We start from the raw sequence: 14,877 nt of genomic DNA on the forward strand, positions 1-14,877 counted from the left end.
TATATTACTTCGATACGTAGACATCTGCAAACACTATTTTCTATCAAGGAAGTGTAGCATTTACATTCATTTGAAGTGAATACTAGGAATACATGAAACTTCGCATTAAATATTATTTCTTATGATGAAACATAGAAATGTGATGTGATATCGCGTTTTAAGGAGCATTAGAACTCTATTGCTTCGATACATAGACATCTGCAAACACTATTTTCTAGCAAGGAAGTGTCGCATTTACATTCTTTTGAAGTGAATACGAGGTATACATGTAACTTCGCAATGAATATTATCTCCTATCATGAAACATAGACATGAGATGCGATATCGCGTTTTCAGAATCATTAGAACACTGCTTCTGCGATACGTAGACATCTGCAAACGCTATTTCCTAGAAAGGAAGTGTCGCATTTACATTCTTTTGAAGTTAATACGAGGTATACATGACAATTCGCAATGAATATTATATCTTATCATGAAACGTAGAAATCAGATGCAATATCGCGATTTAAGATGCATTAGAACTCTATTGCTACGATACGTAGACAACTGAAAACGCTACTTCCTAGCAAGGAAATGTCGCATTTACATTCTTTTGAAGTAAATACGAGGTATACAAAACAGTGCACTATGTATATTATATCTTATCATGAAACATAGAAATGAGATGCGATATTGCGAGTTAGAAGCATTAGAACTCTAATGCTTGGATACGTGGACTTCTGCAAACGCTATTTCCTCGCACGGAAGTGTCGCATTTGCATTCATTTGAAGAGTATGCGAGGTATACATGACACTTCCTAATTAATATTATATCTTATCATGAAACATAGAAATGAGATGCGATATCGCGATTTAAGAAGCACTAGAACTCTATTGCTTCGATACGTAGGCATTTGGAAACGCTATTTCCTAGAGAGGAAGTGTCGCATTTACATTCATTTGAAGTGTATGCGAGGTGTAAGTGACACTCCGCAAAGAATATTATATCTTATCATGAAATATAGAAATGAGATGCGATATCGCTTTTCAAGAAGCATTAGAACTCTATTGCTTCGATACGGAGACATCTGCGAACGCTACTTTCTAGCGAGAATGTGCCGCACTTAAATTCTATTGAAGAGAATACGAGGCATACATAACACTCCACAATGAATATTATATCTCATCACGAAACATAGAAATGAGATGCTATATCGCGTTTCTAGAAGCACTAGAACCCTATTGCTACGATATGTAGACATCTGCAAACGCTATTTCCTAGCATGGAAGTGTCGCATTTACATTCTCTTGAGGTGAATATGATGTAGACATAACACTCCACAATGAATATTATATCTTAACACGAAACATAGAAATGAGATGCGATATCGCGTTTTAAGAAGCATTAGAACTCTATTGCAACGATACGTAGACATCTGGAAATGCTATTTCCTAGCAAGGAAGTTTCGCATTTACATTCATTTGAGGTGTATGCGAGGTATAAGTGACACATCGCAATGAATATTATATCTTATAATGAAACATAGACATGAGATGCTATATCGCGTTTTAAGAAGCATTAGGAATCTATTGCTTCGGTACGTAGGTATTTGGAAACGCTATTTCTTAGAGAGGAATTGTCGCATTTACATTCATTTGAAGTGTATGCGAGGTGTAAGTGACACTCCGCAATGAATATTATATCTTATCATGAAACATAGAAATGAGATGCGATATCGCGTTTCAAGAAGCATTAGAACTCTATTTCTTCGATGCGTAGACATCTGGAAACGCTGTCTCCTAGCATGGAAGTGTCGCATTTACATTCAATTGAAGTGTAGACGAGGAATACATAACACTTCGTAATGAATATTATATCTTATCATGAAACATAGAAATGTGATGCGATATCGCGTATTTAGAAGCATTAAAACCCTATTGCAACGATGCGTAGACATCTGCAAGCGATATTTTATAGCAAGGAAGTGTCGCATTTACATTCTTCTGAAGTGAATACGGGGTATACATAACACTTCACAATGAATATTATATCTTGTCACGAAACATAGAATTGAGATGCGATATCGCGTATTAAGAAGCATTAGAGCTCTATTGCTTCGATACGTTGACATCTGGAAACTCTATTTCCTAGAAAGGAAGTGCCGCGTTTACATCCATTTGAAGTATAGACGAGGAGTACATAACACTTCGCAATGAATATTATATCTTGCCACGGAACATAGAAATGATATGCGATAGCACGGTTTGAGAAGCATTAGAACTCTATTGCTTCGATACGTAGACATCTGGGAACGCTATATCCAAGAAAGGAAATGTCGCATTTACATACTATTGAAGTGTAGGCGAGGAGTACGTAACACTACACAATGAATATTATATCTTATCACGAAACATAGAAATGAGATGCGATATCGCGTACTAAGAAGCATTAGAGCTCTACTGCTTCGACACTTTGACATCTGGAAACGCTATTCCCTAGAGAGGAAGTGTCGCATTTACATTCAGTTGAAGTGTATGCGAGGTGTAAGTGACACTCCGCAATGAATATTATATCTTATCATGAAACATAGAAATGAGATGCGATATCGCGTTCCAAGAAGCATTAGAACTCTATTTCTTCGATGCGTAGACATCTGGAAACGCTGTCTCCTAGCATGGAAGTGTCGCATTTACATTCAATTGAAGTGTAGACGAGGAATACATAACACTTCGTAATGAATATTATATCTTATCATGAAACATAGAAATGTGATGCGATATCGCGTATTAAGAAGCATTAGAACCCTATTGCTACGATGCGTAGACATCTGCAAGCGATATTCTATAGCAAGGAAGTGTCGCATTTACATTCTTCTGAAGTGAATACGAGGTATACATAACACTTCACAATGAACATTATATCTTATCACGAAACATAGAATTGAGATGCGATATCGCGTATTAAGAAGCATTAGACCTCTATTGCTTCGATTCGTTGACATCTGGAAACTCTATTTCCTAGAATGTAAGTGCCGCATTTACATCCATTTGAAGTGTAGACGAGGAATACATAACACTTCGCAATGAATATTATATCTTGTCACGGAACATAGAAATGATATGCGATAGCACGGTTTGAGAAGCATTAGAACTCTATTGCTTCGATACGTAGACATCTGCAAACGCTATCTCCTAGCAGGGAAGTGTCGCATTTACATTCATTTGAAGTGTAGACGAGATATACATAACACTGCACAATGAATATTATATCTTATCATGAAACATAGAAATCAGATGCGATATCGCGATTTAAGATGCATTAGAACTCTATTGCTTCGATACGTAGACAACTGAAAACGCTACTTCCTAGCAAGGAAATGTCGCATTTACATTCTTCTGAAGTAAATACGAGGTATACATAACAGTGCACTATGTATATTATATCTTATCATGAAACATAGAAATGAGATGCGATATGGCGATTTAAGAAGCATTAGAACTCTATTGCTTCGATACGAAGACACCTGCAAACGCTACTTCCTAGCCTGGAAGTGACGCATTTACATTCATTTGAAGTGTATGCGAGGTATACATGACACTTCGCAATGAATATTATATCTTATAATGAAACATAGAAATGAAATGCAATATCGCGTTTTAAGAAGCACTAGAACTCTGTTGCTTCGATACGTAGACATCTGCCATCGCTATTTCCTAGCGAGGAAGTGTCGCATTTATATTCATTTGAAGTGTATGCGAGGTATACAAGACTCTTCGTAATGAATATTACGTCTTATCATGATTCATAGAATTGAGATGCGATTTCGCGTTTTGAGAAGCATTAGAAATTTATTGCTACGATACGTAAATATCTGCAAACGCTATTTCCTAGCAAGGAAGTGTCGTATTTACATTCTTTTGAAGAGAATACGGGGAATACATAACACTGCACAATGAATATTATAGCTTGTCATGAAGCATAGAAATGAGATGCGATATGACTATTTAAGAAGCATTAGGACTCTGTTGCTTCGATACGTAGACATCTGCAAACGCTACTTCCTAGCAAGGAAGTGTCGCATTTACATTCTTTTGAAGAGAAAACGTGGTATACATGATACTCCGCAGTGAATATTATATCTTATCATAAAACATAGAAATGAGATACGATATGGCGATTTAAGAAGCAGTAGTACCCTATTGCTTCGATACAATAGACATCTCCCATCGCTATTTCCCAGCAAGGAAGTGTCGCATTTACATTCATTTAAAGTGTATGCCAGGTATACATGACACTTCGCAATGAATATTATATCTTATCATAAAGCATATAAATGAGGAGCGATTTCGCGTTTTAAGAAGCATTAGAAGTCTATTGCTACGATACGTAGACATCTGCAAACGCTAATTCCTAGCAAGGAAGTTTCGCATTTTCAATCTTTTGAAGCGAATACGAGGTATACATAACAATCCACAATGAATATTATATCTTATCATGAAACATAGAAATCAGATGCGATATCGCGATTTATGAAGCATTAGAACTCTATTGCTTCGATACGTAGACGTCTGCAAACGCTACTTCCTAGCAAGCAAGAGTCGAATTTACATTCTTTTGAAGTGAATACGTGGTATACATAACAGTCTACAATGAATATTATATCTTACCATGAAACGTAGTAATGAGATGCGATATCTCGTTTTGAGAAGCATTAGAACACAATTGCTACGATACGTAGACATCTGCAAACGGTATTTCCTAGCAAGGAAGTGTCGTATTTATATTCTTTTGAAGAGAATACGAGGTATACATGACACTCCGCAATGAATATTATATCTCATCATAAAACATAGAAATGAGATGCGACATCTAGTTTTAAGAAGCATTAGAACTCTATTGCTTCGATACGTAGACATCTGGAAACTCTAGATCCTAGCAAGGAAGTGTCGCATTTACATTCTTTTGAAGTGCATACGTGGTATACATAGCACTGCACATTGAATATTACATCTTATCATGAAACATAGAAATGAAATGCGATATCGGGATTTAAGAAGCATTGGAACTCCCTTGCTTCGATACGTTGACATCTACAAACGCTACTTCCTATCAAGGAAGTGTTGCATTTACATACTTTTAACGTGAATGCGAGGTATACATGACACTTTTCGAAGAATATTATATCTTATCATGAAACATAGAAATGAGATGCAATATCGCGTTTGGAGATGCATTAGAACTCTATTGCTAGCATACGTAGACATCTGCAAACGCTATTTCCTAGCAAAGAAGTGTCGCATTTACATTCTTTTGAAGTGAATACGAGGTATACATAGCACTACATAATGAATATTATACCTTATCATGAAACATCGAAATGATATGCGATACCCCGTTTTAAGACGCATTAGAACACTATTGCTTCGATACGTAGACATCAGCAAACGCTATTTTCCAGCAAGGAAGAGTGGCATTTACATTCTTTTGATGTGAATACGAGGTATACATGACACTTCGCAATGAATATTACATCTTATCATGAAACATAGGAATGAGATGCGGCATCTCGTATTAAGTAGCATTAGAACACTATTGCTACGATACGTAGACATCTGCAAACGCCATTTCCTACCAAGGAAATGTCGCATTTACATTCTTTTGAAGTGAATGCGATGTATACATAACATAGCACAATGAATGTTATATCTTATCGCGAAACATAGGAATGAGATGCGATATCGCGATTTAAGGAGCATCAGAACTCTATTGTTACGATTCATAGACATCTGCAAACGCTATATCCTCGCAAGGAAGTGTCGCATTTACATTCCTTTGACGTGAATACGAAGTGTACATGACACTTCCCAATGAATATTATATCTTCTCATGTAACATAGAAATGAGTCGCGATATCTTGTTCTAGGAAGCGTTAGAACTCTATTGCTACGATACGTAGTCATCTGCAAACGCTATTTCCTATCAAGGAAGTGTCGTATTTACATTCTTTTGAAGTGAGTACCAGGTATACATGACACTTCGCAATGAATATTATATCTTATAATGAAACATAGAAATGAGATGCGACATCTCGTTTTAAGAAGCATTAGATCTCTATTTGCTACGATAAGTAGACATCTGCAGACGCTAGTTCCTAGCAAGGAAGTGTCGCATTTTCATTCCCTTGATGTGAATACGAGGTGTACATGACACTTCGCAATGAATATGATATCTCATCATGAAACATAGAAATGAGATGCGATATGGCGTTTTCAGAAGCATTAGAACACTGTTGCTTCGATACGTAGATATCTACAGACGCTATTTCCTAGCAAGGAAGTGTCGCATTTACATTCTTTTGAAGTGAATACGAGGTATACACAACACTCCACAATGGATATTATATCTTATCCCGAAACATAGTAATAAGATGCGATATCGCGATTTAAGAAGCATTAGTACTCTATTGCTTCGATACCCAGACATCTGCAAACGCTATTTCCTAGCAGGGAAGTGTCGCATTTACATTCTCTTGAATTGTATGCGAGGTATACATACCGCGCCACAATGAATATTATCTCTTATCTCGAAACATAGAAATGAGATGTGATATCTCGATTTAAGAAGCATTGCAAAGCTATTGCTTCGATACGTAGACATGTGCCAACGCTATTTCTTAACAAGGAAGTGTCGCACTTACAATCATTTGAAGTGTATGCGAGGTATACATGACACTTCGCAATGAATATTATATCTTATCATGAAACACAGAAATGAGATGCGATATGGCGATTCAAGAAGCAGTAGATCCCTATTGCTTCGAAACGTAGACATCTGCCAACGCTATTTCCTAGCAAGGAAGTGTCGCATTTACATTCATTTGAAGTGTATGCGAGGTATGAAAATCACTTTGCAATGAATATTATATCTTATCATGAAACATAGAAATGAGATGCCATATCGCGACTTAAGAAGCATTAGGACTCTATTGCTTCGATACGTAGATATCTGCAAACGCTATTTCCTAGCAAGGAAGTGTAGCATTTACATTGTTTGGAAGTGAATACGAGGTACACATGACACTTCGCAATGAATATTATATCTTATCATGAAACATAGAAATGAGATGCGATATCGCGATTTTAGAAGCATTAGAACTCTATTGCTTCGATACCTAGACATCTGCAAAAGCTATTTCCTAGAAAGGAAGTGTCGCATTTACATTCATTTGAAGTGTAGACGAGGAATCTTATCATGAGACATAGAAATGAGATGCGATATCGCTTTTTAAGAAGTATTAGAAATCTATTGCTTCGATACGTAGACATCTGCAAACGCTAATTCCTAGCAGGGAAGTGTCGCATTTACATTCTTTTGAGGTGAGTACGAGGTATACATAACATTCCATAATGAATATTATATCATATCATGAGACATAGGAATGAGATGCGATATCGTGTTTTGAGATGAATTAGGAATCTATTGCTTCGATACGTAGACATCTGCCAACGCTATTTCCTAGCAAGGAAGTGTCGCATTTACATTCTTTTGAAGTGTAATCGAGGTATACATAACACTCCGCAATGAATATTATATCTTATCACGAAGCATAGAAATGAGATGCGATATCGTGTTTTAAGGAGCATTAGAACTCTATTGCTTCGGCACATAGACATCTGCAAACGCTAATTCCTAGCAATGAAGTGTCGCATTTAAATTCGTTTGAAGTGTATGCGAGATATACAAGACACTTCGCAATGTATATTAAATCTTACCATGAAACATAGAATTGAAATGCGATATCGCGTCTTGAGAAGCATTAGAACTCTAATGCTACGGTACGTATACATCTGCAAACGCTATTTCCTAGCAAGGAAATGTGGTATTTACAATCTTTTTAAGTGCAGACGAGGTATTCGAGGAAGTGTGGCATTTACAATCTTTTGTACTGCACACGAGGTATACATAACACTTCGCAATGAATATTATGTCATGTCACAAAACATAGAAATGGGATGCGATATCGCGTTTTAAGAAGCATTAGAACTCTCTTGCTTCGATACGTAGACTTCTGGAAGCACTATTTCCTAGCGAGGAAGGGTGTCATTTACATTCTTTTGTAGTGTAGACGAGGTATACATAACACTTCGCAACGAATATTATATCTTATAATGAAACATAGAAATGGGTTGCTGTATACCGTTTTATGAAGCATGAGAACTCTATTGCTTCGATACGTAGACATCTGGAAACACTATTTCCTAGCAAGCAAGTGTGACATTTACATTCCGTTGACGTGCAGACGACGTATACATAACACTTCGCAACGAATATTATATCTTATCAGGAAAGATAGAAATGTGATGCGTTATCGCGTTTTCAGAAGCATCAGAACTCTATTCCTCCGATACGTAGACATCTGGAAACGCTATTTCTTAGCGAGGAAGTCTGGCATTTACATTCTTTTGAAGTGCAGACGAGGTATACATAACAATTCGCAATGAATATTATATCTTATAATGAAAAATCAAAATGAGATTCTATATCGCGTTTTAAGAAGCCTCAAAACTCTATTGCTTCGATACGTAGACATCTGGAAACGCTATTTCCTAGCAAGCAAGTGTGGCATTTACATTCGTTTGAAGTGCGGACGAGGTGTACATAACACATCGCAACGAATACTGTATCTTATCACGAAACATAGAAATGAGATTCGATATCGCGTTTTAAGCAGCATTAGAAATCTATTGCTTCGAAACGTGGACATCTGGAAACGCTATACCCTAGCAGGGATGTGTGGCATTTACATTCTTTTGAAGTGTAGACGAGGTATACATAACACTTCGCAATGAATATTATATCTTATAATGGAACATAGAAATGTGATCCGATATCGCGTTTTTAGAAGCAATAGAACTCTAATGCTTCGATAAGTAGACATCTGGAAACGCTGTTTCCCAGCAAGGAAGTGTGCCACTTACATTCTTTTGAAGTGTAGACTAGGTATACATAACACTACGCAGTGCATATTATGTCTTATAATGAAACATAGTAATGAGATGCGATATCGCGTTTCAAGAAGCATTAGAACTCTATTTCTTCGATACGTAGACATCTGCAAACGCTATTTCCCAGCAAGAAAGTGTCGCATTTACATTCATTTGAAGTGAATACGAGGAATACGTGAAACTTCGAAATCAATATTATATCTTATCATGAAACATAGAAATGAGATGCGATATCCCATTTCAAGAAGCATTAGAACTATATTGCTTCGATACGTAGACATCTGCAACCGCTATTTCCTAGCAAGGAAGTGTCGCATTTACATTCATTTAAAGTGTATGCGAGGTATACATAACACTTCGCAATGAATATTATATGTTGTCATGAAACATAGAAGTGAGATGCGATATCTCGTTTTAAGAAGCATAATAACATGCTTGCTACGATACGTAGACATCTGCAAACGCTACTTCCTAGGAAGGAGGTGCCGCATTTACATTCATTTGAAGTGAATACGAGGAATACGTGAAACTTCGCAATGAATATTATATCTTATCATGAAACATAGGAATGAGATGCGGTATCTCGTTTTAAGATGCAATAGAAATCTAATGCTACGATACGCAGAAATCTGCAAACGCTATTTCCTAGCAACGAAGTGTCGCATTTATATTCCTTTGAAGTTAATGCGAGGTATACATAACACTTCGCAATGAATATTATATCTTATCATGAAACATGGAAATGAGATGCGATATCGCGATTTAAGAAGCATTAGAAATCTATTGCTTCGATCCGTACACATCTGCAAACGCAATTTTCTAGCAAGGAAGTGTCAAATTTACATTCTTTTGAATTGAATACGAGGTATACATAACACTCCACAATGAATATTATATCTTATCATGAAACATAGAAATGAGATGCGATATTGCGATTTAAGAATCATTAGAAATCTATTGCTTCGATACCTAGACATCTGCAAACGCTATTTCCTAGCAGGGAAGTGCCGCATTTACATTCATTTGAAGTGTAGACGAGATAAACATAACACTGCACAATGAATATTATATCTTATCATGAAACCTAGAAATGAGATGCGATATCGCGACTTAAGGGACAATAGAACTCTACTTCTTCGATACGTAGACATGTGCAAACGCTACTTCCTAGCAAGGAAGTGTCGCATTTACATCCTTTTGAAGTGAATACGAGGTATACATAACACTCCACAATGAATATTATATCTTATCATGAAACATAGAAATTGGATGCGATATTGCGTTTTGAGAAGCATTAGAACTCTATTGCTTCGATACGTAGACATCTGCAAACGCTATTTCCTAGCAAGGAAGTGTCGCATTTACATCCTTTTGAAGTGAATACGAGGTATACATAACACTCCACAATGAATATTATATCTTATCATGAAACATAGAAATGGGATGCGATATTGCGTTTTGAGAAGCATTAGAACTCTATTGCTTCGATACGTAGACATCTGCAAACGCTATTTCCTAGCAAGGAAGTGTCGCATGTACATTCTCTTGAAGAGAATCCGAAGTATGCATGACACTCCGCAATGAATATTGTATCTAACCATAAAACATAGAAATGACATTCGATATCTCGTTTTAAGAAGCATTAGAATTCTATTGCTACGATACGTAAAAATCTGCAAACGCTATTTCTTAGCAAGGAAGTGTCGTATTTACATTCTTTTTAAGTGAATACGGGGTATACATAACACTGTACAATGATTATTATATCTTATCATGAAACATAGAAATGAGATGCGATATGACGATTTAAGAAGCATTAGAACATTATTGCTTCGATATGTAGACATCTGCCATCGCTATTTCCTAGCAAGTAAGTGTCGCATTTACATTCTTTTGAAGTGTAGACGAGATATACATAACACTGCACAATAAATATTATATCTTATCATGAAACATGGAAATGAGATGCGATATCGCGATTTAAGAAGCATTAGAAATCTATTGCTTCGATACCTAGACATCTGCAAACGCTATTTCCTAGCAGGGAAGTGCCGCATTTACATTCATTTGAAGTGTAGACGAGATAAACATAACACTGCACAATGAATATTATATCTTATCATGAAACATAGAAATGGGATGCGATATTGCGTTTTGAGAAGCATTAGAACTCTATTGCTTCGATACGTAGACATCTGCAAACGCTATTGCCTAGCAAGGAAGTGTCGCATTTACATTCATTTGAAGTGAATACGAGGAATACATGAAACTTCGCAATGAATATTATATCTTATCATGAGACATAGAAATGAGGTGCGATATCCCGTTTCAAGAAGCACTAGAACTCTATTGCTTCGATACGTAGACACCTACAAACGCTATTTCCTAGCAAGGAAGTGTCGCATTTACATTCATTTGAAGCGTATGCGAGGTATACATGACACATCGCAATGTATATTATATCTTATCATGAAACATAGGAATGAGATGCTATATCGCGTTTTAAGAAGCATTAGATCTCCATTTCTATGATACGTAGACATCTGCAGACGCTATTTCCTAGGAAGCAAGTGTCGCTTTTACATTCCTTTGAAGTGAATATGAGGTGTACGTGACCCTTCGCAATGAATATTATATCTTATCATGAAACATAGAAATGGGAAGCGATATCGCGTCTTATGAGGCGTTAGAACACTATTTCTACGATACGTAGACATCTGGAAACGTATTTTCATAGAAAGGAAGTGTCGCATTTTCATTCTTTTGAAGTGAATACGAGGAATACATGAAACTTCGCAATGAATATTATATCTTATCATGAAACATAGAAATGAGATGCGATATCCCGCTTCAAGAAGCATTAGAACTCTATTTCTTCGATACGTAGACATCTGCAATCGCTATTTCCTAGCAAGGAAGTGTCGCATTTACATTCATTTGAAGTGAATACGAGGAATACATGAAACTTCGCAATGAATATTATATCTTATCATGAAACATAGAAATGTGATGTGATATCGCGTTTTAAGAAGCTTTAGAACTCTATTGCTACGTTACGTAGACATCTGCAAACTCTATTTCCTAGCAAGGAAGTGTCGCATTTACATTCATTTGAAGTGAATACGAGGAATACATGAAACTTCGCAATGAATATTATATCTTATCATGAAACATAGAAATGTGATGTGATATCGCGTTTTAAGAAGCTTTAGAACTGTATTGCTACGTTACGTAGACATCTACAAACGCTATTTCATAGCAAGGACGTGTCGCATTTACATTCTTTTGAATTGAATGCGAGGTATACATAACATTGCGCAATGAATATTATATATTATCATGAAACATAGAAATGAGATGCGATATCCCGTTTCAAGAAGCATTAGAACTCTATTGCTTTGATACGTAGGCATCTGCAATCGCTATTTCCTAGCAAGGAAGTGTCGCATTTACCTTCATTTGAAGTGTATGCGAGGTATACATAACACTTCGCAATGAATATTATATGTTATCATGAAACATAGAAATGAGATGCGATATCTTGTTTTAAGAAGCATTATAAAACGCTTGCTACGATACGTAGACATCTGCAAACGCTATTTCCTAGGAAGGAAGTGCCGCATTTACATCCATTTGAAGTGAATACGAGGAATATGTGAATCTTCGCAATGAATATTATGTCCTATCATGAAAAGTAGAAATGTGATGTGATATCGCGTTTTAAGAAGATTTAGAACACTATTGCTACGATGCGTAGACATCTGCAGACGCTGTTTCCTAGCAAGGAAGTGTCGCATTTACATTCATTTGAAGTGAATACGAGGAATACATGAATCTTCGCAATGAATATTACATCTTATCATGAAACATAGAAATGTGATTTGAGAGCGCGTTTTAAGAAGCATTAGAACTCTATTGCCTCGATACGTAGACATCTGCAAACGCTATTTCCGAGCAAGGATGTGTCGCATTTACATTCATTTGAAGTGAAGACGAGGAATACGTGGTACTTCGCAATGAATAGTATATCTTACCATGAAACATAGGAATGAGATGCGATATCTCGTTTTAAGAAATATTAGAATTCCTTTGCTTCGATACGTAGACATCTGCAAACGTTATTTCCTAGCAAGGAAGTGTCGCATTTACATTCTTCTGATGTGAATACAAGGTATACATGACACGTCGCAATTAATATTAATACCTTATCATGAAACATAGAAATGAGATGCGATATCCCGTTTCAAGAAGCATTAGAACTCTATTGCTTCGATACGTAGACATCTGCAATAGCTACTTCCTAGCAAGGAAGTGTCGCATTTACATTCATTTGAAGTGTATGCGAGGTATACAAAACACTTCGCAATGAATATTATATGTTATCATGAAACATAGAAATGAGATGCGATATCTCGTCATAAGAAGCATTATAACACAATTGCTACGCTACGTAGACATCTGCAAACGCTATTTCCTAGCAAGGAAGTGTCGCACTTACATTCTTCCGACGTGAATACAAGGTATACATGGCACTTCGCAATTAATATTATATCTTATCATGAAATACAGAAATGAGATGCGATATCCCGTTCCAAGAAGCATTACAACTCTATTGCTTCGATACGTAGGCATCTGCAATCGCTATTTCCTAGCAAGGTAGTGTCGCATTCACATTCATTTGAAGTGTATGCGAGGTATACATAACACTTCGCAATGAATATTTTATGTTATCATGAAACATAGAAATGTGATGTGATATCGCATTTTAAGAAGATTTAGAACTCTATTGCTACGGTGCGTAGACATCTGCAGACGCTGTTTCCTAGCAAGGAAGTATCGCATTTACATTCTTCTGAAGTGTATGCAAGGTATAAGTGACACTTCGCAATGAATACTATATCTTGTGATGAAACATAGTAACGAGATGCGATATCCCGTTTCAAGAAGCATTAGAACTCTATTGCTTCGATACGTAGACATCTGCAAACGCTATTACCGAGCAAGGATGTGTCGCATTTACATTCATTTGAAGTGAAGACGAGGAATACGTGATACTTCGCAATGAAATGTATATCTTACCATGAAACATAGGAATGAGATGCGATATCTCGTTTTAAGAAGTATTAGAACTCTTTTGCTTCGATACGTAGACATCTGCAAACGCTATTTCCTAGCAAGGAAGTGTCGCATTTACATTCATTTGAAGTGTATGCGATGTATACGTGACACTTCGCAATAAATATTATATCTTATCATGAAACATAGAAATCAGATGCGATATCGCGTTTTGAGATGCAATAGAAATCCAATGCTACGATACGCAGAAATCTGCAAACTCCATTTCCTAGCACGGAAGTGTCGCATTTACATTCTTCTGAAGTGAATAAAAGGTATATATGACACTTCGTAATTAATATTATATCTTATCATGAAACATAGAAATGAGATGCGATATCCCGTTTCAAGAAGCATTAGAACTCTATTGCTTTGATACGTAGACATCTGCAATAGCTACTTCCTAGCAAGGAAGTGTCGCATGTACATTCATTTGAAGTGTATGCGAGGTATACATAACACTTCGCAATGAATATTATATGTTATCATGAAACATAGAAATGAGATGCGATATCTTGTTTTAAGAAGCATTATAAAACGCTTGCTACGATACGTAGACATCTGCAAACGCTATTTCCTAGGAAGGAAGTGCCGCATTTACATCCATTTGAAGTGAATACGAGGAATACGTGAATCTTCGCAATGAATATTATGTCCTATCATGAAACGTAGAAATGTGATGTGATATCGCGTTTTAAGAAGATTTAGAACACTATTGCTACGATGCGTAGACATCTGCAGACGCTGTTTCCTAGCAAGGAAGTGTCGCATTTACAT

Source organism: Xylocopa sonorina, unplaced genomic scaffold (assembly GCF_050948175.1).
Source record: "Xylocopa sonorina isolate GNS202 unplaced genomic scaffold, iyXylSono1_principal scaffold0079, whole genome shotgun sequence".
Taxonomy (NCBI): domain Eukaryota; kingdom Metazoa; phylum Arthropoda; class Insecta; order Hymenoptera; family Apidae; genus Xylocopa; species Xylocopa sonorina.